Genomic DNA, 23,436 nt, shown 5'->3' with positions numbered 1-23,436 from the left:
ATAATAACATTATTGAGCAAATTGATATAATCTATAAAGTTAAAAAGTGAACATCTTGAAGAAAAAGCAGTAGGTTATGTCTCATCCGAATAGACTGTTTTGTTATGAGAATATCAGATTTTCTTTGAGAATAATGTGTAGTAGTTCTATTAGTATTTCCTCTTATAGGCTGAAAACTTGTATTGTTAACATTATACATAGATGCCATCACAAATCACACATACATGCATGCATAGATTCAAACATATATAACAAAACTGTACTGTGTGGAAATAAAATTTGGAAACCTCTTTATGTTCTCTAGGTCCAGAGAGCTCCATTGCTTGAACCAGCAAGGAAGAGTCATCCGTAAGATCAGAATATATCTCTGAAGACGACAATGCGTTAGCTCTGGACCTACTGCTGGTTGCTTCAGCTGATCTCTGAGAAGCTTCCCATTTTTCAGCAAGTCCACCACCTTCTAGCATCCAAACCACTTCGGACATCTTCAGTCTATAGCTCGGAAGGTATTGAGTGCATAAAAGGGCTACTTGAACCATTCCTTCAACCTCAATTCTATCATAGTTGTTCTTCAGGTCCTTGTCAACTATCATCTCAAGTTTCTTTTCTTGCTTAGTTTTTCTTACCGGTATGTAATAATAATGATAATCAGTTACATCAGATTTCTATAATTTGATTCATTCTGGGAATTGTTTACCAAAGTGAAGAGTTTTTCTTTTCCTTTTTATTGGCTCACCCAGTCAAGCATGACTCCTTTCTTCTGGTTAATCGTCTTCCCGAATTCAAGAGCCCTCAGTCCAGATATAAGCTCAAGTAAAAGGATACCAAGCCTGAAAACATCAGTTTTCTCGGAGGATTGACTAGTGGATGGATATTCTGGGGCTATATGTCCCACAGTGCCCCTCACAGCTGTTGTTACATGTGAATCCCGGTGATCCAACAAATTTGCCAACCCGAAATCACCTACTATGGCCTCATAGTAATCATCAAGAAGTATATTTGCGGCCTTAACATCCCTATGAATGATCATTTGGATCACACTGCTCGTGCAAGTACAATAAGCCCCTAGCTGATCCCAATGCTATTCTTTTCTAGTTCCCCAATCCAATGCTGGTTTGGCTGCAAAAACAGAAGTTACCAACGTTATTCTGTGATGAACTTTGCCTTACACGACATTCAGGATAGGTGACGAAATCATCCTATGTCCAAATATGCGTCAGACACTAATGCATTACCTTTGAGTCTAGTAGCAACACTACCATTGGATATATGGGGATAAACTAGAAGTCTCTCACTTGCTGTCATACAAAATCCATAAAGCCAAAGGAGATTCGATGACCTGAAAGGCTAATCATCTCAACTTCTTTCTGAAATTGGATTTCACCTCCAATTTCATTCCTATCTTTAAGCCTTTTTACAGCTACCACTGTTCCATCTTGGAGATACCCTTTATACACTTTTCCAAAACCTCCTTTCCGAACCAATTTCTTGCTGCTGAAGTTGTTCGTAGCTACCTGAAGTTCCTTGAAATGGAACCTCGTACAATTTCCAAGGCAAACTTCTTCTCTGTGTTGTTCTGAAATGTTCAAAAAGAATGTGAATTAGAGCATGCATTACTTTGACTTGAATTTGATTTTGAGTGTTGGATAAGGATATGTGTGAAGTTTTTCATGTAATAGAAGCGGCATATCTCTATACTCATTTTCGAGTATGTGTCAAACACCAATATTGGATATAAATACTTAATCAGAACAAGTTCTGTTTTCAGTTTTCACTAACCATTAACATTGAAGTATATTTGCTGGTTGTGTCTTTGCCTCGACCAGAGAAACAAACCAAAGCCAAAAACAAGTAGGCAGATGCAACCTAGGCTGTATCCGAAGGCTAAATCAATTTTCTGGCTTTTGGGTCTACCAGAGGGTTGCGAGACTAACAAGAACAGAAAATGATTCAGTAATCTTAAAGCAGGCTATAGCATAAACTTATAGAAATCGTAAATTCTACATGCTGACTCAAATCATGAATTTTACAGTAGAATCAAAAGGAAGGTGACCAATAGTTAGAAAAGTAACATTGAAGAGGGGAGAACTGTTCTAGAAATGTGTATGACGTAGCTGTGTCCGAAAATTTTCATATTTTCTATGTATTTAGAGGGTTTTTAGAGGATCATATCTCCGTATCCACGTCTGGATATGAAGCGGATATGAGCACTTCAGGAGAGCAACATTGTCTATGCTTTGTGAATTATTAAAGGAAATAGACATTGACATTGGTCTTGTTCTGGAGCAGACTTGCTCAGCCCCTGCAGCACAGATCAAAGGGTTTCCAACAATGCTCTATCAACTAATACATTATGTAAGCCAAACAAATAATAAACAAAAAATAGTATTAAAATTATTCTGTTTTTATAGTTAAAATTTATTGTTTTAGACAGGGTAAAACACAGGAACATAAGCTCAATCCACGAATAACTTACTTGAACGATTTTGCAAGCAATCCTGGTATTTGACTACTCAAGTTATTGAAGGACAAATCCCAGTAAAATTGAACAAATACCACATTTATGCATCAGTTTGGAAAGGAAAACTCACATGGATTTATAGGATTTAGAGAATTTACAGGAAAGTGAGCTGAGCCATGTTTGCCAAAGAAGAAGGTATTGTTCCTGAGAGACTGTTATTATTTAGCCTCCTGTTATTCAAAGAAAACCCCATTGTCAGATTCACACAAGTTTCAGTAATTAACCATAATTTAGGCCAAAAAGGGAAGCAATATTAAGAGTGTATATATAATTACAGGTACTGGAGGCTTTCTAAAAGGGACAAAGTTGTGGGAATTTGACCTGAGAAGTTAGAAACATCAAGTATATGAAGTTTGGGAGGTCTCCCTAATTCAGAGGGTATGTTTCCTGATATATTATTATTCTGTAAAAGCCTGCAAAAACTTTCATTTGATCAGGCATTTTAGCTATTGCTGAAACTATAGACTATACTATTTGTTTGATGATAATTTGATACTCACAGCAGCTGAAGATTTGTCAAGTTTCCAATACTAGGGGCAAGAATACCAGACAGATTCTGGCTTGGAGCTCTACTGAAACAAAATCATTTCAACCACATCAAATACCTAAATTGCTCCTACTTTCATTTTGTTGAAGTATATCAGACATCCTAGTGGACGCATGTATTGTGTGTTTTGACTTTATAAAGAAAAAAGAACTACTTACAGGCTAATGACTAGACCATCATTAGAGCAGGTGACCAAATTCCAGCTGCATGGATCAACAGCATCATCATCCCAATTATCAAGAACCCCACGAGGATCAACCAGAAATGATTTTATCCCCATTAAAGCTAGAACTGGAGAAAAGAAAACCCAAAAAACGAAACAATAAAAGTATTATTTCCTGTTTGAAAATTTTCCTTCTTTTACATACAGTAAAATTTTAGAAGAAATTACCTTCAAAGTTAACACCTTTGGGTGAAAGCAATCCACATGCAAAAGTCCACAAGCAGAGCAAGGCTACATAACTCAAACCAAACTTCTCTTTCCTGATTTCCATTACTTCAGTAGTTTTAATTAAAACCAAAAGCAGCTTCTTCTTCTTCTTTTTTTATGTAAGGAACTATGAAGCAGGTAAGGAGCTGGTTGAAGTTTGTAAGCAAAAGATTCAACTGAACTGAACTGAAGTGATGCCAAGTATAATTGTTTTGTTTTATGCAATGTGCACTGAAAGTTCCCATGGTTTCCTTACATGGAAAGAGTTTCAAGTAACATAGGTGATGCCAGCCACTGGTTCAATAAAAAGTAGAGAAGAAGTCATAATACGTAAAACCTAAGATGCACAAACCAAATCTAGATAACCCCAAAAGATGATTGACACTTCATCAAATAAATAATACGTATACATGTTTTTTTTTGTGGTGAAATTATATAGAGCAAGAGTTCGGGATTGCTTAGATATGCTAAGCTTCCACTGTGGCCTGTGGTGGGGAATTCAACAATTCCCTGAGGAAGGCCATTTCTTTATGAAGAAAAAAGGTGGGAATCTGGAGGGGATTGTGCTGGAGATTGTTTGAGATCTTTGTTGTGTCAATCATATTTTACGCATTTCTTTTTTATTTATTTACTTACATTTGGGTGTTAGGTGCTGCCTTTTTCGATTCTTATATACTCACCATTGTCTCTACAGTCTACAATCAAGAGAATGTCACATTTTATCAATCCAATAGCACTACTTTACAGGGACTAAGCCAGAAAATATTTTTAGGGGCAGGTTGGATAAAATTTTAATTTTTTATAGTTTATATTTTTATAATTTTTAAAGAATTAAATTAAATTTTTATAATTTTAAGGGGGCCAAAGTGTAATTTTACCTTTACTAATTTAAAATTTTTAAAAAATTTCAAGAGTCTAAAATGAAAATTTCCATTTTAGGAGGGGCCGAGGCCCATTACACGACAATTAGCAAAGAGGGGCAGCTGTTATAGGCCAATTTTGGGCCTGTTTACATCACATAAGCCCATTCACATTAAACCCCGAGACCCAAATATCAAACCCAATACACATCTAAATTAACCCACAATTTTAACCCACAACCCAATTACAAACAAACTTTAACCCAAAACTATCCAAACTCAACGGATTTAATCCAATACAAAACCCTTAGCCCACTACCCGGTTATAGACCCATTCACATTATAACCCAAAACCCAATTACACCCTAAACCCACCCTCAGCCCAAATACCTACAGAAGCCCAAATCCCACCAAACCCTAGCCCATCCCAATCAAATCAACAACCAAACCCTAGGTGCGCCGCACCTAAGGTCTTCAGCTTTCTGCCGTCTGCCATGGCCACCAACTCTCCCCACTTGCCCTCTGTCACCAGACTGCTCCACCTGCATAGCAAATGACATACGCAACAGCAACGAAAGAGGAAACAGATAGTATAACAAGTGGACTATAAAAGCCGAATGTAAAAAATAGTTTGGGGGGGGATTTTTATTTTCTTTTTCCTGCGACTGAAATGAGCATAGACATTTAAATAAAAAGATATAGATCTTTGCAACATAAAAAAAACAGAAGAACAAAGCAAACTAAAATACCAAAAGTCAAAAAACGAGGGATTCAAGGTGATTTTAATTCTTTTCTTCTTTTTTGATTTTGATTTTGTTCTCATATATGCATACATATTACGAATATAAAAAATATATAAAAAAAGAAAAAAATATACCTCACGGCGGCCTGCGTGGCGGGGCGATGACCGAACCAGGATCGGAGCTGGAGCCCTAGCAGACGAAAAATCAGCCTCTCCCTTTTTTTTTCTCTCAACAGGTAGAAATGAAAATTTTCAAAATTTTTTAACTTATATAGGGGTCTGGAACGGCGTCGTTTTGGGCCTTGCATTTAAGCACTGAAACGGCGTCGTTTCACCATGCCCGACCCGTTCGACCTGAACCCGCTTCAGGATCCGCGTGTTTTTAACTTAATGGTATATTTATGCAATTGGTCTTTCCGCAATTTTATTTTTCGCAATCAAGTTATCTTTGGATTACAGATCGGCCCTGAAATTTAATCGGTTTTATAAATTGGTCGCTTTCAATGCGCAGCGTTTTAATAACTGGGAATATTGCGCTTTCAATCCCCCTTAGTGTTGCCCGTGTTCTAATAAGTCCTTCTCTTTATTTTTATTTTTAAAATTGCCCCAAAACTTTGTTTTTGTTTTAAATTTAGTCCTTTCTTCATATTTAAGTTTATTTTTGTACTGTCTTTATTTTCCTTTTTATATATTATTACTGTTATTTTTATTCCTCTTATATTTATTACTAATATATTATTATGATAGTTACCACTATATATATATTTCGTATATATTTTTTATAATGTATCTATGTAATATAATTACTAAGTTTTTTAACATTAATAGTATTTATATTTGTATATTATGTAAGTGTTCTAATACTATATCATATATACACATGCATTTTTCATATTAATATATAGATCTTTTTAATATTATATTATTATGTATATGTTTTAATATTATTAACTATCTATCTTTCATACTATTTTATATACATTTCTAATACCATCGTATATTATAACATCATTATTATTTATATATATCTATGTACGTATCTATATAGCATACGAATAGTCTTTTTTATTATCATTTCTAATATAAATATATATAATATAGGTTTATATACAAATCATACATGTTTCTTTATTTTTATTTTTATTAGTTATATATATATTATTACTATTTTATGTATATATTTTTATCTTTATTACTATTGTTGTTAATCTTACTATATGTTTTATATATGTACGTATATATCTCTAGTATATATATATCCATATAGTATTGTAATAGGTTTTTTTATTTTCAATATGTATATATTATGTAAATGTTTTGATGTTATATTATATATGCATTTTTTATATATTATGTATATATATATATTTTCAATATTATTAGTTTTTTTTATATACTATTCTATGTACATACTTCCATATCACCTTATATATATATATATTCCTAAATACTATCATATGTATAGGCATATTTTATTACCATATTGTGTGTATATTATTATTATATTTATTTTATTCCTACTATATTTATTATTAATGTTAGTACATATATTCTATCGTTTTTGTATACATTTTTTATATATAGTATTATTTTCATATATCCTTATAGTTATTACTATACTTATTATTTTATTCTAATGTTATTATGTATTCATTTTAAAATATATACGTGTATTTATATAGTATTATCAATGTATATAATTTTCTTTATGTTATTAGTATTTATAATGTACTTTGTACATATTCATTATATATATTATATAGGTATGCATTATGCATGTATTTTAGTGTTACTGTGTACATACATCTTTCAAGATTTAATTTTTTTTATACATCATGTATATATTTTGACAATATATGTAGTATATATATATATTTTGACTATTTCATGTATATATTTCAAATATTATGTATAGTATATCTCTGACACTACTTCAATTCACATATATATACATATATTGGCATACATATTCTTAATACCATTGTTATTATTATATATATTCATTGTTTCCATTTCGTGTTTGATTCTAATATTACGTTTAATGTGGCATGTATCTTTATAGTTTTAATATATTTGTCACATTTATGTTTGCTTCAATATATTTCTAGCTCTGTCATCTATTTTCATCAATTCGCTTTGCATTATTTCGAAAATCTTATTCTTGTTTTTTTAATAAGTAAGGCAACGTATCGGTTTAATACTAAGTCGCCGATTTCATCGCTATGTTGGGTGAACATCAATCGACTCGTGTTAAAACGGTATGCCCTTCTAAAAAAAACCAAAGAAGCTAAAATTTCTTGTGTTCCAATCGGATTACGACTAAATGTTACATTGAACTCGTATTTTTGAAAATCAAGACAACACGTGTTTTATAAGATACCAATTTTGGGCTTCGCGAGGGTGCTAATACCTTCCTCGCACGTAACAGACTCCCGAACCCTAATTTTTTCTCTGGATTTTGACGTAGACTTAAACTCGGCCTTCTTTTTGTTTTAAAAATAAATTCATTAGGTGTTCGATCACACCTATAAAAGGATAGGTGGCGACTCCCCTTTTTTTTATTTATTTCAAATCAAACTTCAGTTTTCAAGTTTTCACTAAATCACCACAATTAGCGACCAAGTTAAAAATTTTCACGTTGCTACAGGAGTAACACTTAACATAATTGGTATGATTAAAAGATTTAATTCAAATTGATAAATAGATAAATAAAAATAACTACAATTATTTTAATAAATAATATTATTTTTATTTTATATTTTTTTAAATATCCAAATTACCCCTACATACTCAAAATAAATCTTTAAAATGTTTATATTCAAAAAGAAACTTAAAAATAGTACGTTATAAAAATAATTATTGAAATTAAAATTAAAACATTAATTTTCCTTTTTTTTATTGAAATATTTTTAGTAAAGAATATTTTTAAATTATATTTTATGTATAAGATTTAAAATTTTCATTTCCTAAAGAAATAATATTGAAAATTTAAAATTAAAATGGATCTCTTAAATTCTAATTTAAAATATATTTGTTATGCAATAGTTTATTATATAATAATGTTTGTTAATGCTTATTGTACAATCTTAATTATTCTAATGTTACTATCAGCATTTATTACATATTAATTTTTTTTAAATAGCTTAATTAAAATAATTAATATTTAGTAATAATTTAATATAAAATTTATTGAATTAAATATGTAACAATAACATTATTAAGAAGGAAAAAAAATACTCAACTAACTTCGCTAAAAATAAATCAAATTATCTCAATTTAGTAAAAAAGTAGTTGGGGTTCGATCCTTATTCTAGATATGAAATAACTTTTAAACTCGTGATTAATGTCTACCCTTTAATAGGACTACCAAACGCGAAAGATTATTTGTTGGACTTCCCCAATGAATATATTAGATAACAACAAAAAAAAAAATAATAATATATTTGTTAGAATAGTCAACTAAACAATCACAACAAATAGCAATAAATATTAAATTTGGGCATTAAATTGTCGGTTTAAATGCCTAACTAAAACATTGAATAAATATCCAATTTAGATATATATCCAAATAAAATATATTTTCGATATCTCATGAGAATGTATCATATAGAATAATATTGCAATAAACAAATGATAATTAATTAATAGTACTGATTTTAAAATTTAATGCATGCAAGTAAAATTTTAAAACAAAGCATATTATAATTATATTATTTTAACAAATTATCTTTTAAAACATGTAAGTAATATTTAAGTTTATTTATATTTAGATTATTTAATTTCTCATCCTCATTGATCTCACAAAACATGACTTATATATATCAAATATCCCAAAAAAATTCTACCAAAACCCTTGAAAATATAGCTAGTAAAACGTGTTATCTATTTTATGAATACTCAACCAAAGATGAATATTGCTATTTAAAATCATTCAAATAAATAGGGTTTTTCTATCTACCAAAGTTGCACGAGTTGGAGGCGTTCTATTAAAAAATTAGGGTTTTGTTTTGAAGGAAGGTAAAAGATCTCGTCGAAATGGCAACAATGGAAGAGGAATTGGCAAATCTCAAGATCGCTGAAGAAGAAGAAGAAGAAGAAGAACCAGTACAAACACTAGAAGATGAGGACACAGTAGAAGAAGAGTATAATCTCTGTCTAGTAAGAAGGGTATTAATGGATAGCGTAGTACACTTTCCTTCAATGAGAAACATACTAGCAAAATTATAGCATCCATTAGAAGGGGTATCCATCACAGAGATTGAAGAAAAAAGAATTCTATTTCGATTTTACAATAAGATAGATCTGAAAAGGGTGTGGGATGGCATGTCGTGGTTCTTTAACAGACATCTTATTATTTTGCACCAATTGATAAAAGGAGAGGATCATGTACAAGTTCCTCTTTTTCATACCACGTTTTGGGTGCAAATTCATAATCTATCGTTGGGTCTCACGTAAGAGGGAATGGCGAGCCAATTTGAGAATTTCATCGGGCAACTCATAGAATATGGCGTTGCATTAATAGCAAAAGGGTTTAGAAATTCCATGTGAATAAAAGTTTGGCTGGATGTTCGATTACCACTAAAGAGAAAGAAGCGTATTATATACGGGCAAGATAAATCTACATATGCGTACTTCCAAAATGAAAAACTATCATTATTCTGTTTTCTATGTGGAAGATTGGGGCATGGGGAAAGTTTCTGTCCAATCCGATTAACTTTGGTTCATAAAAAGTGGAGTTGGGGTGGGATATTTCCTTGAGAGCCCCACCACCGAGGGTGACGCCGACTGCTAGTAAGTGGTTATGTGATCCTATGGAGGGATGAAGGACAAAAATGGTCTGGGATAAAGATGGGAGAAGGAGGAAGTTTGGAGATGCCCATTATAATCAAAACTACCAAAGAAGGGAAGGGGGTTGAAGGGAGATCCAAACATAAGATTAGAAACATGGGGCAGATAAGTAAAGGGCTGAGGTAAGGAGCAGAATGTAAGAGAATTGCTAAAAATAAGTTCTTTGAAATAAATAAGTTCTGTATGCAATTTCCAAAATAACATGTAATAGATGTAGAAGCCCAAATTTCCCGGGCCCGATTATATCAAAACCCAACCAAACCTCTAAACCCACTAAAACCCTTAACCCATGACCCATTTACATCTACCCAAACCCATTACAAAACCCAAATATTAAACCCAATTCAAAAGCCCATTAAGCCCCCCCCAAAAAAAACCTAACCCCCAAAAAAAAAGAAAAACCTAACCCCCCCAAAAAAAAACCAAGAAACCCTAGCCACCTAACCACTTTCCCACTTGCCCCATTTTTCCTCCCATTTTTGATATCCATTGTCTACCACCACCACCTACAAAATAGAAAAAGAAATAATAGAAAATCATGTAAAAGATGGCTATAAAAAGCCATTCAAAAATCATGTAAGGGGGGGATTTTACAAAGATTGAAAAAAAAAACACAAAAATCCCTTCAAATTTTGAACACAAAAGAAACATCAATAAAAAGGTTGCATCTTTTTCTTTTTTCTTCTTCTTTCGAATCTTTTTTTTTCTTTTTTTTGTGTTGTTTTTTTCTTTCTTTATATATACATATATTGTTAAAAAATTTTACCTTTTTCGGCCACCGTGGGCGGTGGCCGGCGGTGGCCGACAACGGGTGGCGACCGACGATCGACCGGTGACCGGCCCCCCTTGGCCGGATTTCCTTTCCCCCCTCCCTTTTCTCTTCTTTCCCCCTTCTTTTTTTTAGGTATTTTATATATATTATGTATATATTTTTTAATGCCATTAGTTATATATTTCTTATGTATATATTCTTAAATACTATTATATACATATATATATTTTAAATATCATATTGTGTATATATTATTATTACAAATTATTACTATTGCTAGTATTATTATAACTATTATTATATTAGTGTATATTTTATGTACATACATATATATATTTTTGTACATATCATTATTTTATATTATTGTTGTAAATTTTTTATGTACGTTTCCTAATATTTTCTTTTATTGTAGATATTATTATTATTACATACTTTTATTATATGCATATATATATGTATTTTTATGTACATATTATTATTTTATATTATTATTACCAAATATATCATTTTTCCTATTTTATTATTAGTACATGATTTGTTTTTATTTTGTAAATATCATTATTATTGTTATTCTAATATCCTAGTATTCCATGTTAATATTTTTCATTAATGATATCATTTTTTGCGTTCTTTATCTATTTTTAATTTCTCACTTTAGGAATATTTTTTCTCATATTTTAATTAATTTCAAAAATAAGGCAATGTACCGATTTAATATTAAGCCATCGATTTCATCGCTATGTTGGGTGAAATTCGTCGGCTTGTGTTAAAAAACGGGACACCCTTTCTAAAAAAATCGAAAACTAAAAATTCTCATTTTTCAATTGAATCACGATTAAATATTATATTGAACTCGTATTTTTGAAAATCAAGTCAACACATGTTTATGAGATACCAATTTTGCGTGTCGCGAGGGTGCTAATACCTTCCTCGCACGTAACTGACTCCCGAACCCCAATTTTTCTCTGGACTTTCACGTAGACCTAAATTTGGCCTTCTTTTTGTTTTAAAATAATTTTATTAGGTGTCCGATCACACCTATAAAAAAGGATCGGTGGCGACTCCCTTTGTTAATAAAATCGAAAGTTGGTTTTCAAATGTTTAATAAATCGCCACAATTAGCGACCAAGCAAAACTAAAATTTTTTTTACGTCGCTACAGCTGGCGACTCCACTGGGGACCTCCATTTTTGAGAGTCGAGTTGAATTAAACGCGTGTTGTCAAAATTTTCAAATTTCCGTGTTCAAATTAATATTTGATCATGATCCTTAAGTTTTGTTTTCGAAAAAATCATACATACGTATCTCCTAATTTGTTTTATCTTTCGTTTTAGTTTTGTAGTTTCAAAATAAATGGAAGGATTGCAAGTTTCTCCCACACACCGTGCACTTGCATTTTGCATAACATAAGCTCTCTACCCGGGCTCTGTCCGTTTAAGTGAAAGTAAACGCTATGCTTTCGTGAGTTAACTCGTCCCTCCGCACAGGCTAGTGAATACTTTCGGGTTACATATGACTTATGCTTTCGTGAGTTAACTTGTCCCTCTGCATAGGCATAAGTAAATGTAATCCCTCGAATTGAACTCGTGAGCCTGTGATGGGTTATGACCGAGGCTTCGTGCTAATCTTAGCAGATGATAGTACGAGCAATTCGAGTACCTGTCTAGAACCAAAACCGCATATAGTGAACCATACGAGCCACCCAACTAGAGCCATGCCGAACCTCCGCTCGTTTAGTAGTCACCGAAATAAGTACACGGGAAAAGCACATCTTACCTTCTATTTCTTTTACATTTGTGCTTTCTAAGCAAGGGAATCGAGTCCACTGGACCAAGTAGCTTAATTTGTTAGATTTTCCACAGTTTTTCTCTGTTTATATGTGTTGCGCTAACCAAGGTCGTTTGTCTGTATTTTTATTCTTCATCATGCATTGAAGGCATCTTGTTAGGAAGGTGTTGATTAGAGATTGGTTGCCAAAAACGGGTTTCTAATGGAGGAGTCAATTATACGAGTGACCGAAACGTTGTGTAATACTCCTTTGATTAAGGAAATGCCTAAATAGGGGCTATCTTGAAATTAACACCAAATTTTTGCATATTCATTCATGACTGACATTCATTTGACATTCATGCATTCATTCATACATTTCATATCCCATATTCGGTCGCTGAAGATAAAATATATAATTCGCAGTTGTAATACCACAAGACTGGAACTACGTCGTCCGTATAAAACGCGCCGACAAGCTAGAGTAATGGAGGCTGAATTCAATGAGAGAATTGAAAGGATGGAAAGGGCTCAAAAGGAATTACAAGAGCAACTGGCCAAATCGCAACAAGAAACGAGAGACCTAATGGTGAGATCTCGAGAGGAATCACTCGAGCAAAGAGATCAGATGGCCAAAATGATGGAGATGATGACAACTTTGGTCAAAGGAAAAGGACCCGTGCAGAACCCCGATGCTATGGAACCTCAGTCAAGAATTCACCACGATCAGGATCCACTCTATCCCCCGGGATTCACTCCACTACCCGCATATACAACACAAAGAGGGTATACTCAAGGGGAACCCACAGGCTTGGAACATCGACCTATGCCACCTGCTCCACCCACTAATTTGGGGCAAGGAATATTCGTGTCGAACCCAGGGGCTAGTCCTGCTGATCCACTAGTTCCAGATCTGGATGACCCAGCAAAGGTAGCCAAGTTAAAATTGGATAACCATGACGCAAAATATAGGAGTCTAGAGGAAAGACTCAAAGCAATAGAAGGCACTGAAGTCTTCTCCGCACTAGGTGCCAAGGAACTCAGTTTGGTACCTGATCTAATTTTGCCTCCGAAGTTCAAAGTGCCTGATTTTGAGAAGTATGATGGGACAAGGTGCCCAAAAGCACATCTCATCATGTTCTGTCGAAAAATGACCGGTTATGTGAACGAGGATAAGCTACTTATACATTGCTTTCAAGATAGTCTAACAGGGTCAGCTCTTCGGTGGTACAACCAACTCAGTAGAGAAAAGATTCGATCCTGGAAGGACTTGGCGTCAGCATTTTGCGAGCAGTACAAGTATATGTCGGATATGGTGCCAGACTGGATGACCTTGGAAATGATGGAGAAAAAGTCATCAGAATCCTTCAGACAGTATGCGTAGAGATGGAGAGACGTCTCGGCCCAAGTGGAACCCCCACTAACAAAAACGGAGATAACCGTTCTCTTTATCAACACCTTAAAGGCGCCATTTTATGACAAATTAGTGGGAAGTGCCACGAAAGAGTTTACGGATATTGTAATATCTGGTGAGCTCATAGAGAATGACGTCAAGAGCGGTAGAATGGAAGGCTCAGAAGGTTCAAAAAGGGCAGCACCTATGAAGAAGAAAGAACCAGAAGCCCACATGGTGGGAATGGAAAGCCGTTATGCCTCTAATCCATATCTGAACCAACCCCGACCTCGAAATTATCCACCTCCAAATTTCTATTATCCCCCTCAAAACCCTTACTACCAAGCACCACCTCCTCCCTATCCCGTTTACGCCACGAACAACCAAAGACCCATCACCTCATTCCCACAAAACACTATACCCGCTCCTTTCCCCTATAAGGACAATAAAGCAGTACCATTGAAATATGACGTTAATATCGTCACACCTGAAGATGAAAAACCCAAAGCCATGACTGGAAGTTTGGGGAAGTAGGTCATTTCACTCGTAGCGGAAGATGTTATTCAAAAGAGGTCGAATCAGTAAAGAACAGTGACTTGAAACAGAAAGGAAAAGCACCGATGCATGTGACTGAAGATGAGTATGAAACTGTGCCTGAACAAGAAGCTAAAAAGCCTGTGGACGAGGAAGAAGTACAGGAATTTTTAAAATTTATCAAGCACAGTGAGTACAACGTGGTAGAATAATTGAGTAAACAGCCAGCGCAAATCTCGATATTATCTCTGCTGTTGAATTCGGAGCCACACCAGAACGCTTTGTTGAAAGTGTTGAATCAAGCTTACGTGGCAAACAACGTATCCGTTGAAAAACTGGATAGGTGGGTGAACAACTTGAATACGGATAATTTCATTTCTTTTAATAATGATGAAATACCGCCCAATGGTAGAGGCTCAGTGAAAGCATTGCATATCACAACCCGTTGTAAGGGCTATATAATACCGAATGTGCTCATCGACAATAGATCGGCACTCAATATCATGCCTTTAGCCACACTTTCCAGGATTTCGATGGATCTATCCTATTTAAGGCCCTGTCATTCCACGGTAAGGGCATTCGATGGGACAAAACGTGAAGTTATGGGAAAGATTGATATCCCTTTAGAAGTGGGTCCCTACATATACGATGTTGAGTTTCAAGTCATGGACATTACACCATCATACAATTGTCTCTTGGGAAGACCTTGGATTCATTCTGCTGGAGCGATCCCATCATCCCTTCATCAAAAGGTGAAATTCATCATGGAAGGCTGTTTGGTCACTGTCGAGGGAGAAGAAGTTGTAGCATCTATTTCTGCCGACGCACCATATATAGAAGTGAGTAAAGATGCTATGGAATGTTCCTTCTGATCTCTTGAATTTGTCAATGCCACATTTGTCGCTAAGGGAAACAGAATTCCCGAGCCAAAACTGTTGAGAAATACCAAGATGTGTGTCAAGTTGACTATAGGAAAGGGAGCCCGAGCAAGGAAAGGTTTGGGAAGGTACCTGCAAAGAATAGTTAGTGCCCTAAAGCCAGTGCACCACAAGGCCCGATACGGTTTGGGGTTCCAGCTGGACATGCGTCAAAGAAGAAAACAGTGGAAGAAGGATCAGGAGAGAAGGATTGCGAGAACTTTGGACTGAGAAATAGAATGAGAGCCCATAACGTACCCTCCTTTGTCAAAAACATTTATATCTGCAGGAATGATATACCCCAGACAGGATAATATACAAAGCACGCTGTTATTAATTGAAAGGGGTCTTCAGAATGTCAGTATAAATGTCATTGACTAAGAAACTAACGCAAGTAAAGACGTCTCAAGGATACGCCCTTGTCCCCTGGGTTTGAATTTGAACAATTGGATTGCCGATGATCTTCTTGTAGTTTATAAGTCTTCAGAGTAATGCTCAAACGTTAACATTCTGTTATGTCCTTAGATATAATAGAATTCTTTTGTAAGAGCCTGCATTCGCTCTTTATCATTCAAATGAATATCAATGAAGATGCATTTCGTCATAATCTTTCACAATCATTTTCTCATGTCATAGCCAATCCTTACATTTGCCTCATCCCATGCCATAACATTTCATTTGTTGGTTTCAATACTTGGATGCCCCTCTATAGTTCCATTTTCCATTCAACTTTCAGGTGCTCAGATGTCAACAGCATGAACAAACCCGTTACGAGTCCTGAAATCAATTTTGAGAAGGCTGTTTGTTTAGGAGAATTCGAAGCCGAAGAAAACGCTGAAGACTATGTCTCGTCTCCTGATTTGCTAAGAATGGTGGAACAAGAGGATAAACAGATTTTGCCTCATCAAGAATCTGTTGAAACAATAAATCTGGGAACTGAAGAAAAGAGGCAAGAAGTGAAGATTGGGACTTCTATTTCAGGGGGCACTAGGCATAATTTGATTGCTTTGCTCCACGAATACAAAGATGTATCTGCATGATCATATCAGGACATGCCAGGATTGGATGAAGATGCAGCGGTCCATAAGCTCCCATTAAAGCCAGAATGCAAGCCTATTCAACAAAAGTTAAGACGGATGAGGCCTGAAATGTTGTTGAAGATAAAAGAGGAAGTCAAGAAGCAATTTGATGCTGGCTTCCTACAAGCCTCCAAATATCCAGAATGGGTAGCTAACATAGTCCCGGTACCAAATAAAGACGATAAAGTACGAATGTGCATGGATTATCGTGACCTGAATCGAGCAAGTTCTAAAGATAATTTTCCCTTACCACACATTGATACGTTGGTGGATAACACGGCAAAACATTTATTGTTTTCCTTCATGGATGGATTCTCGGGGTATAATCAGATCAAAATGGCTCCGGAAGATATGGAGAAAACTACCTTCATAATGATGTGGGGAACATTCTGCTACAAGGTGATGCCATTTGGGTTAAAGAATGCTGGAGCAACATATCAGAGGGCTATGGTGACATTATTCCATGACATGATGCATAAAGAAATAGAGCTTTACGTCGACGACATGATTGCTAAATCCCGAAGGGAAGAAGAGCATGTAGTGAACCTCAAGAAGTTATTCGAAAGGCTGAGAAAGTTTCAGCTAAAGCTTAATCCAGCCAAATGTGCATTTGGGGCTACCTCGGGAAAGTTGCTAGGCTTCATTGTCAGTGAAAGAGGTATCGAAGTTGATCCAGATAAAATAAAAGCCATCCAAGAATTACCACATCCGCGTATGCAAAAGGAAGTTAGAGGATTTTTAGGGAGATTAAACTACATCGCCCGATTTATCGCTCAACTTACCAACCAATGCAACCCAATCTTTCGGCTTCTTTGAAAACATAACCCGGGAGAATAGAACGAGGAATGCCAGGTGGCCTTTGATAAGATAAAACAATATTTGTCCAGTCCTCCAGTGCTAATACCGCCAACTCCTGGAAGACCATTGATATTGTAATGGGTTGCGTACTGGGGCAACATGACGAGTCAGGAAAGAAAGAAAAAGCGATCTACTACCTCAGCAAAAAGTTCATTGAATATGAGGCAAAATATTCGTCCATTGAGAAATATTGTTGCGCTCTGGTTTGGGTAGCTCGGAGACTCAGAAAATATATGTTGTATCACACGACATGGCTAATTTCAAAGCTCGACCCAATAAAATACATGATGGAATCGCCGGCACTATCAGGAAGAATGGCACGATGGCAGATCCTCCTTTCGGAATATGACATTGCCTATGTAAGTCAGAAGTCGATAAAAGGGAGCGCAATAGTTGATTTCTTAGCAACTCGAACGACAGAGGAATATGAGTCTTTAAGATTCGATTTCCCAGACGAAGACTTAATGTGCATCACAAAAATAGAATCTGAGTTATCAAAAAAGAAGTCATAGAAGATGTGCTTTGATGGTGCGTCAAATGCTTTAGGGCATGGAATTGGAGCAATCCTGGTATCACCAGACGGGAATCATTATCCGTTCACTGCAAGACTGAACTTCTTCTGTACCAATAATATCGCAGAATATGAGGCCTGTATCATGGGGCTTCGTGCAGCTATCGAACGAAACATCGAGATCTTGGAGGTGTACGGGGACTCAGCCCTAGTGATTTACCAAATCCGTGGAGAACGGGAAGTGAGGGACTCAAAATTGATTAAGTACAGCGATTTAGTGGCTGGATTGATCAAGGAATTCAAAGAAATAACTTTTCATTACTTCCCACGAGAAGAAAACCAACTGGCTGATGCCCTAGCCACTTTGGCTTCAATGTTCAAAGCAAGTAAAGAAGCAGAAATAATGCCCCTCAAAATGAGCATATACGAGGTCCCTGCACACTGTTGTAGCATTGAGAAAGAAGTAGATGGATGGCCTTGGTTCCATGATATCTTAGAATATATCAAGAATCAAAGGTATCCCGAACAAGCGAATGAGAACGATAAAAGAACAATTAGAAGAATGGCAGCAGGATTTGTTCTTGATGGGGATGTCCTGTATAAAAGAGGAAAGGATCAGATGCTTTTGAGATGTGTGGATGATGTTGAAGCCAGAAAAATACTTGGAGAGGTCCATGAAGGAATTTGCGGAACGCATGCCAATGGTTTCAATATGGCCAGAAAGATCATGAGACTCGGTTATTATTGGCTGACAATGGAAAGTGACTGATCAATTTTGCCAGAAAATGCCACAAATGTCAAATCTACGGCGATAAAATTCATGTAGCCCCTTCACCCCTTCATGTCATGACTTCTCCGTGGCCTTTTTCTATGTGGGGCATGGATGTCATAGGGCCAATTTCTCCAAAAGCTTCAAATGGACATCGATTCATTTTTGTGGTTATCGATTACTTCACAAAATGGATTGAAGTCGCTTCGTTTGCCAATGTGACGAAGACTGCAGTGTGCAAGTTTTTGAAAAAGGAAATCATTTGCCGATATGGTTTGCCTGAAAGAATCATTTCAGATAATGCCATAAATCTGAACAATAAGATGATGGAAGAAGTGTGCGAGCAATTCCAAATAAAGTATCATAACTCCTTGCCCTATCGCCCAAAGATGAACGGGGCTGTGGAAGCAGCCAACAAAAATATTAGGAAGATCATTGGGAAAATGACTAAGACATATAAAGATTGGCACGAGAAACTACCATTTGCTTTGTATGCATATCGCACATCTGTGCGAACATCTACAGGAGCAACTCCTTTCTCTCTAGTTTATGGAATGGAAGTTGTGCTACCTATTGAGGTTGAGATCCCCTCTCTGCGAGTCTTAATGGAATCAAAGTTAGAAGAAGCAGAATGGTTACAAGCTCGATATGATCAGCTGAACCTCATTGAAGAAAAGCGTCTCAGGGCAATTTGTCATGGACAAATGTACCAGAAAAGAATGATCACAGCCCATGACAAGAAGGTACGGCCAAGAGAATTCCATGAAGGAGAACTCGTGCTGAGGAAAATCCTTCCAATACAAAAAGACCTGCGAGGAAAATGGGCACCAAATTGGGAAGGACCATATGTCGTAAAGAAGGCATTCTCAGGAGGAGCTTTGATCCTTACCGAGATGGATGAGAAAGAGTGGTCGAATCCAGTGAACTTAGATGCTGTGAAGAAATATTATGCTTAAGATGAAAACCCGAAAATGGCATCTTAAAAAAAAAGGGATCAAGGCGAAAACCCGAAAAGGGCGTCTTGATTAGTACAAAAAGATTAGGATGAAAACCCGAGAGGGCGTCCTAATGAAACAAACCTGGCGGTCGAACGATAGGTCAAGCAGTGAGGCTACAGTATTCGAAGCATTTCTGAAAGCTCGAAATCTTCTACGTAAGAAGCCGCGCTCGAAAAGATTTTTGATTGAGGAACGAGAAAGAGTTCATGTGTTGAATATCTAGAGCATTTGCATCCGTTGAATACGATCCTTTCTTTCTTTTTGACATTTTTTACTCTCATTGGTTAACTTGCTTTGTTTGCCACATTTGAAATAGATGAATATGAAATATCATTTTTGTCCCTATCTGACCTTTTCATGCATCTCATTATGTGTTTATTTACATGATAAATGGTGAAATGACATACTCTAAACAAAAGAAATGTTAAGCATTACCTGGATGAAAATTTGATAAGCACAAGAGTCTCAAAGTAAGAACAAAGTTCAATCGGGGGCAGAAGAGTGATATCTGAGAAACGTCGAAGCTTGAAGACAGGTATAAGGCTTGAAGAGAAAGTCGAGAATCAAAGCAATGAACACAGATCCTCAACAATCGTGGCTAAAGGGACATACGACAAACATGCTTAAGGAGCACTGCATAATTATGTAGGCATAAAAGCATTTAAGACAAACATGTGCATATCATGATAACATCATACATGGCATATACAGGTACTCCAGCAGAGCAAGAAATCTTGAATGAGAGTCACACTGAATCAAAGGAAAAGACACCCGAGTTCTACCAAAGGACAGGTTTTGGTATTTTGATGTTTTTAATTCATGCTTTTCAAGGAAAATCAACTCATATTGCGAGAGATGAGTTGAGCCTCAAGACACGTTGAAGTATTTTTAATTTTTGTTTTCAAAATCAACTCATATTGCGAGAAGTGAGTTGAGCCTCAGGGCACGCTAAGGTATTTTTAATTTATGTTTTAAATTGACTCATATTGCGAGAGGTGAGTTAAGCCTTTTAATTTCTACTTTTTCAAAATCAGCTCATATTGCGAGAGGTGAGTTGAGCCCCAGGTCATGCTGAGGTATTTTCAATTTCTGTTTTCAATTTATGTTGTTCAAGAATCAACTCATATTGCGAGAGGTGGGTTGAACCTTTTAATTTCTACTTTTTAAAAATCAACTCATATTGCGAGAGGTGAGTTGAGCCTCAGGACACGCTGAGGTAATTTCAATTTCTGTCTTTCAAAAAAAATCAACTCGTATTGCGAGCGGCGAGTTGAGCCTCAGGTCACACGCCGAGGTATTTCAATTTCCGTTTTTCAATTTCTGCCTTTCAAAAAAAATCGACTCATATTGCGAGAGGTGAGTTGAGCCTTGGCTCACGCGCTGAGCTATTTTCAATTTCTGTCTTTCAAAAAAAATCAACTCATATTGCGAGAGGTGAGTTGAGCCTTGAGTCACATATCGAGGTATTTTCAAAATCTGCTTTTCAAGTTAAGTTTCAAAAATCAACTCATATTGCGAGAGGTGAGTTGAGCCTCAAGACACATTGAGGTATTTTCAATTTCTGTCTTTCAAAAAAATCAGCTCATATTGCGAGAGTTGAGTTGAACCTCAAGACGCTGAGGTGTTTTCCATTTCTGTTCTTCAATTTCTGCGTTTCAAAAAAATCAGCTCATATTGCGAGTGGTGAGTTGAGCCTTGACTCACACGCTGAGGTATTTTCAAATTCTGATTTTCAAAATTTTGTTTTTCCAAAAAAAATCAACTCATATTTCGAGAGGTGAGTTCAACCTCAGGACACGCTGAGATATTTTCAATTTCTTTTTTTTTTTCAATTTATGTTTGTCAAAAAAATCAACTCATATTACGAGAGGTGAGTTGAGTCTCAGGTCACACGCCGAGGTATTTTCAATTGATGTTTTTTTTATGCTTTGCAAAAATCAACTCATATTACGAGAGGTGAGTTGAGCTTCGGGTCACATATCGAGGTATTTTCAAAATCTGTTTTACAAATTTTGTTTTAAAAATTAACTCATATTGTGAGAAGTGAGTTGAGCCTTGGCTCACGTGCTGAGCTATTTTCAATTTCTGTTTTTAATGTCTAGTTTTAAAGAGTCAATTCATATTGCGAAAAATGAGTTGAGCTCAGGATCACATGCCGAGTAGAGAATAAAGATTGAAGTTGATTGAAGACGTCAGATTCTGTCTCCTTAAAGTTGCAATGGAGTTGATCGAGGGTATCAGACTTGCCTTTCTGGAGTCGCAGAAGAAAAGACCACAAATCTTATCTCACTGAAGCGATAGAAGAGTAGATTGAAGTTGTAGATCTCACCTTTCTGAAGTTACAGCGAAGTAGATCGAAGCCATATATTTCATATCCTTGAAGTTACATCGGAATAAATTGAAGCTACAAGGCGTATATCACAAGATGCAGTAGAGTAAACCAAAGCTACAAGATGCGGTGGACTGAAAAGGGACTAACTAAACAAGAAGAGTTCCAAAGCAAGTCAAGACCTAGCATGACCGGGCAAGTTTGGTCTTCCTTGAAAGTCTTTGCTCTATTATCGTTGCACGACAATTAGCAAAGAGGGGCAGCTGTAGAAGCCCAAATTGCCCAGGCCCGATTATATCAAAACCCAACCAAACTTCTAAACCCACTAAAACCCTTAACCCATGACCCATTTACATCTACCCAAACCCATTACAAAACCCAAATATTAAACCCAATTCAAAAGCCCATTAAGCCCCCCAAAAAACCTAACCCCCAAAAAAAAAACCTAACCCCCCCAAAAAAACCAAGAAACCCTAGCCACCTAGCCACTTCCCACTTGCCCCATTTTTCCTCCCATTTTTTATATCCATTGTCTACCACCACCACCTACAAAATAGAAAAAGAAATAATAGAAAATCATGTAAAAGATGGCTATAAAAAGCCATTCAAAAATCATGTAAGAAGGAGGGGGGATTTTTACAAAGATTGAAAAAAAAACACAAAAAAATCTCTTCAAATTTTGAACACAAAAGAAACATCAATAAAAAGGTTGCATCTTTTTCTTTTTTCCTCTTCTTTCGAATCTTTTTTTTCTTTTTTTTGTGTTGCTTTTTTCTTTCTTTATATATACATATATTGTTAAAAAAATTTACCTTTTCCGACCACCGCCCACGGTGGCCGGTGGTGGCCGACGACGGGCGGCGACCGACGATCGACCGGTGACCGGCCCCCCCTTGGCCGGATTTCCTTTCCCCCCTCCCTTCTCTCTTCTTTCCCCCTTCTTTTTTTAAGTATTTTATATATATTATGTATATATTTTTTAATGCCATTAGTTATATATTTCTTATGTATATATTCTTAAATACTATTATATACATATATATATATATTTTTTTAAATACCATATTGTATATATTATTATTACAAATTATTACTATTGCTAGTATTATTATAACTATTATTATATTAGTGTATATTTTATGTACATATGTATATATATATTTTTGCACATATCATTATTTTATATTATTGTTGTAAATTTTTTATGTACGTTTCCTAATATTTTCTTTTATTGTAGATATTATTATTATTACATACTTTTATTATATGCATATATATATGTATTTTTATGTACATATTATTATTTTATATTATTATTACCAAATATATCATTTTTCCTATTTTACTATTAGTACGTGATTTGTTTTTATTTTGTAAATATCATTATTATTGTTATTCTAATATTCTAGTATTCCATGTTAATATTTTTCATTAATGATATCATTTTTTTTGCATCCTTTATCTATTTTTAATTTCTCACTTTAGGAATATTTTTTCTCATGTTTTAATTAATTTCAAAAATAAGGCAATGTACCGATTTAATATTAAGCCATCGATTTCAT

At 35.3% G+C, this 23,436-nt stretch overlaps 1 pseudogene; it reads right to left on the bottom strand.

Annotated features, from left to right (window-relative positions):
• Positions 1-118: 118 nt before the first annotated feature.
• On the bottom strand, positions 119-4,121 carry LOC107934743 (protein NSP-INTERACTING KINASE 2-like; annotated as a pseudogene).
• Positions 4,122-23,436: the final 19,315 nt, after the last annotated feature.

Source organism: Gossypium hirsutum, chromosome A12 (genome assembly GCF_007990345.1).
Source record: "Gossypium hirsutum isolate 1008001.06 chromosome A12, Gossypium_hirsutum_v2.1, whole genome shotgun sequence".
In the NCBI taxonomy this organism is placed as follows: domain Eukaryota; kingdom Viridiplantae; phylum Streptophyta; class Magnoliopsida; order Malvales; family Malvaceae; genus Gossypium; species Gossypium hirsutum.
The sequence above is the reverse complement of the archived record's forward strand: the minus strand, read 5'-3'. Positions and strand labels throughout refer to the sequence as shown.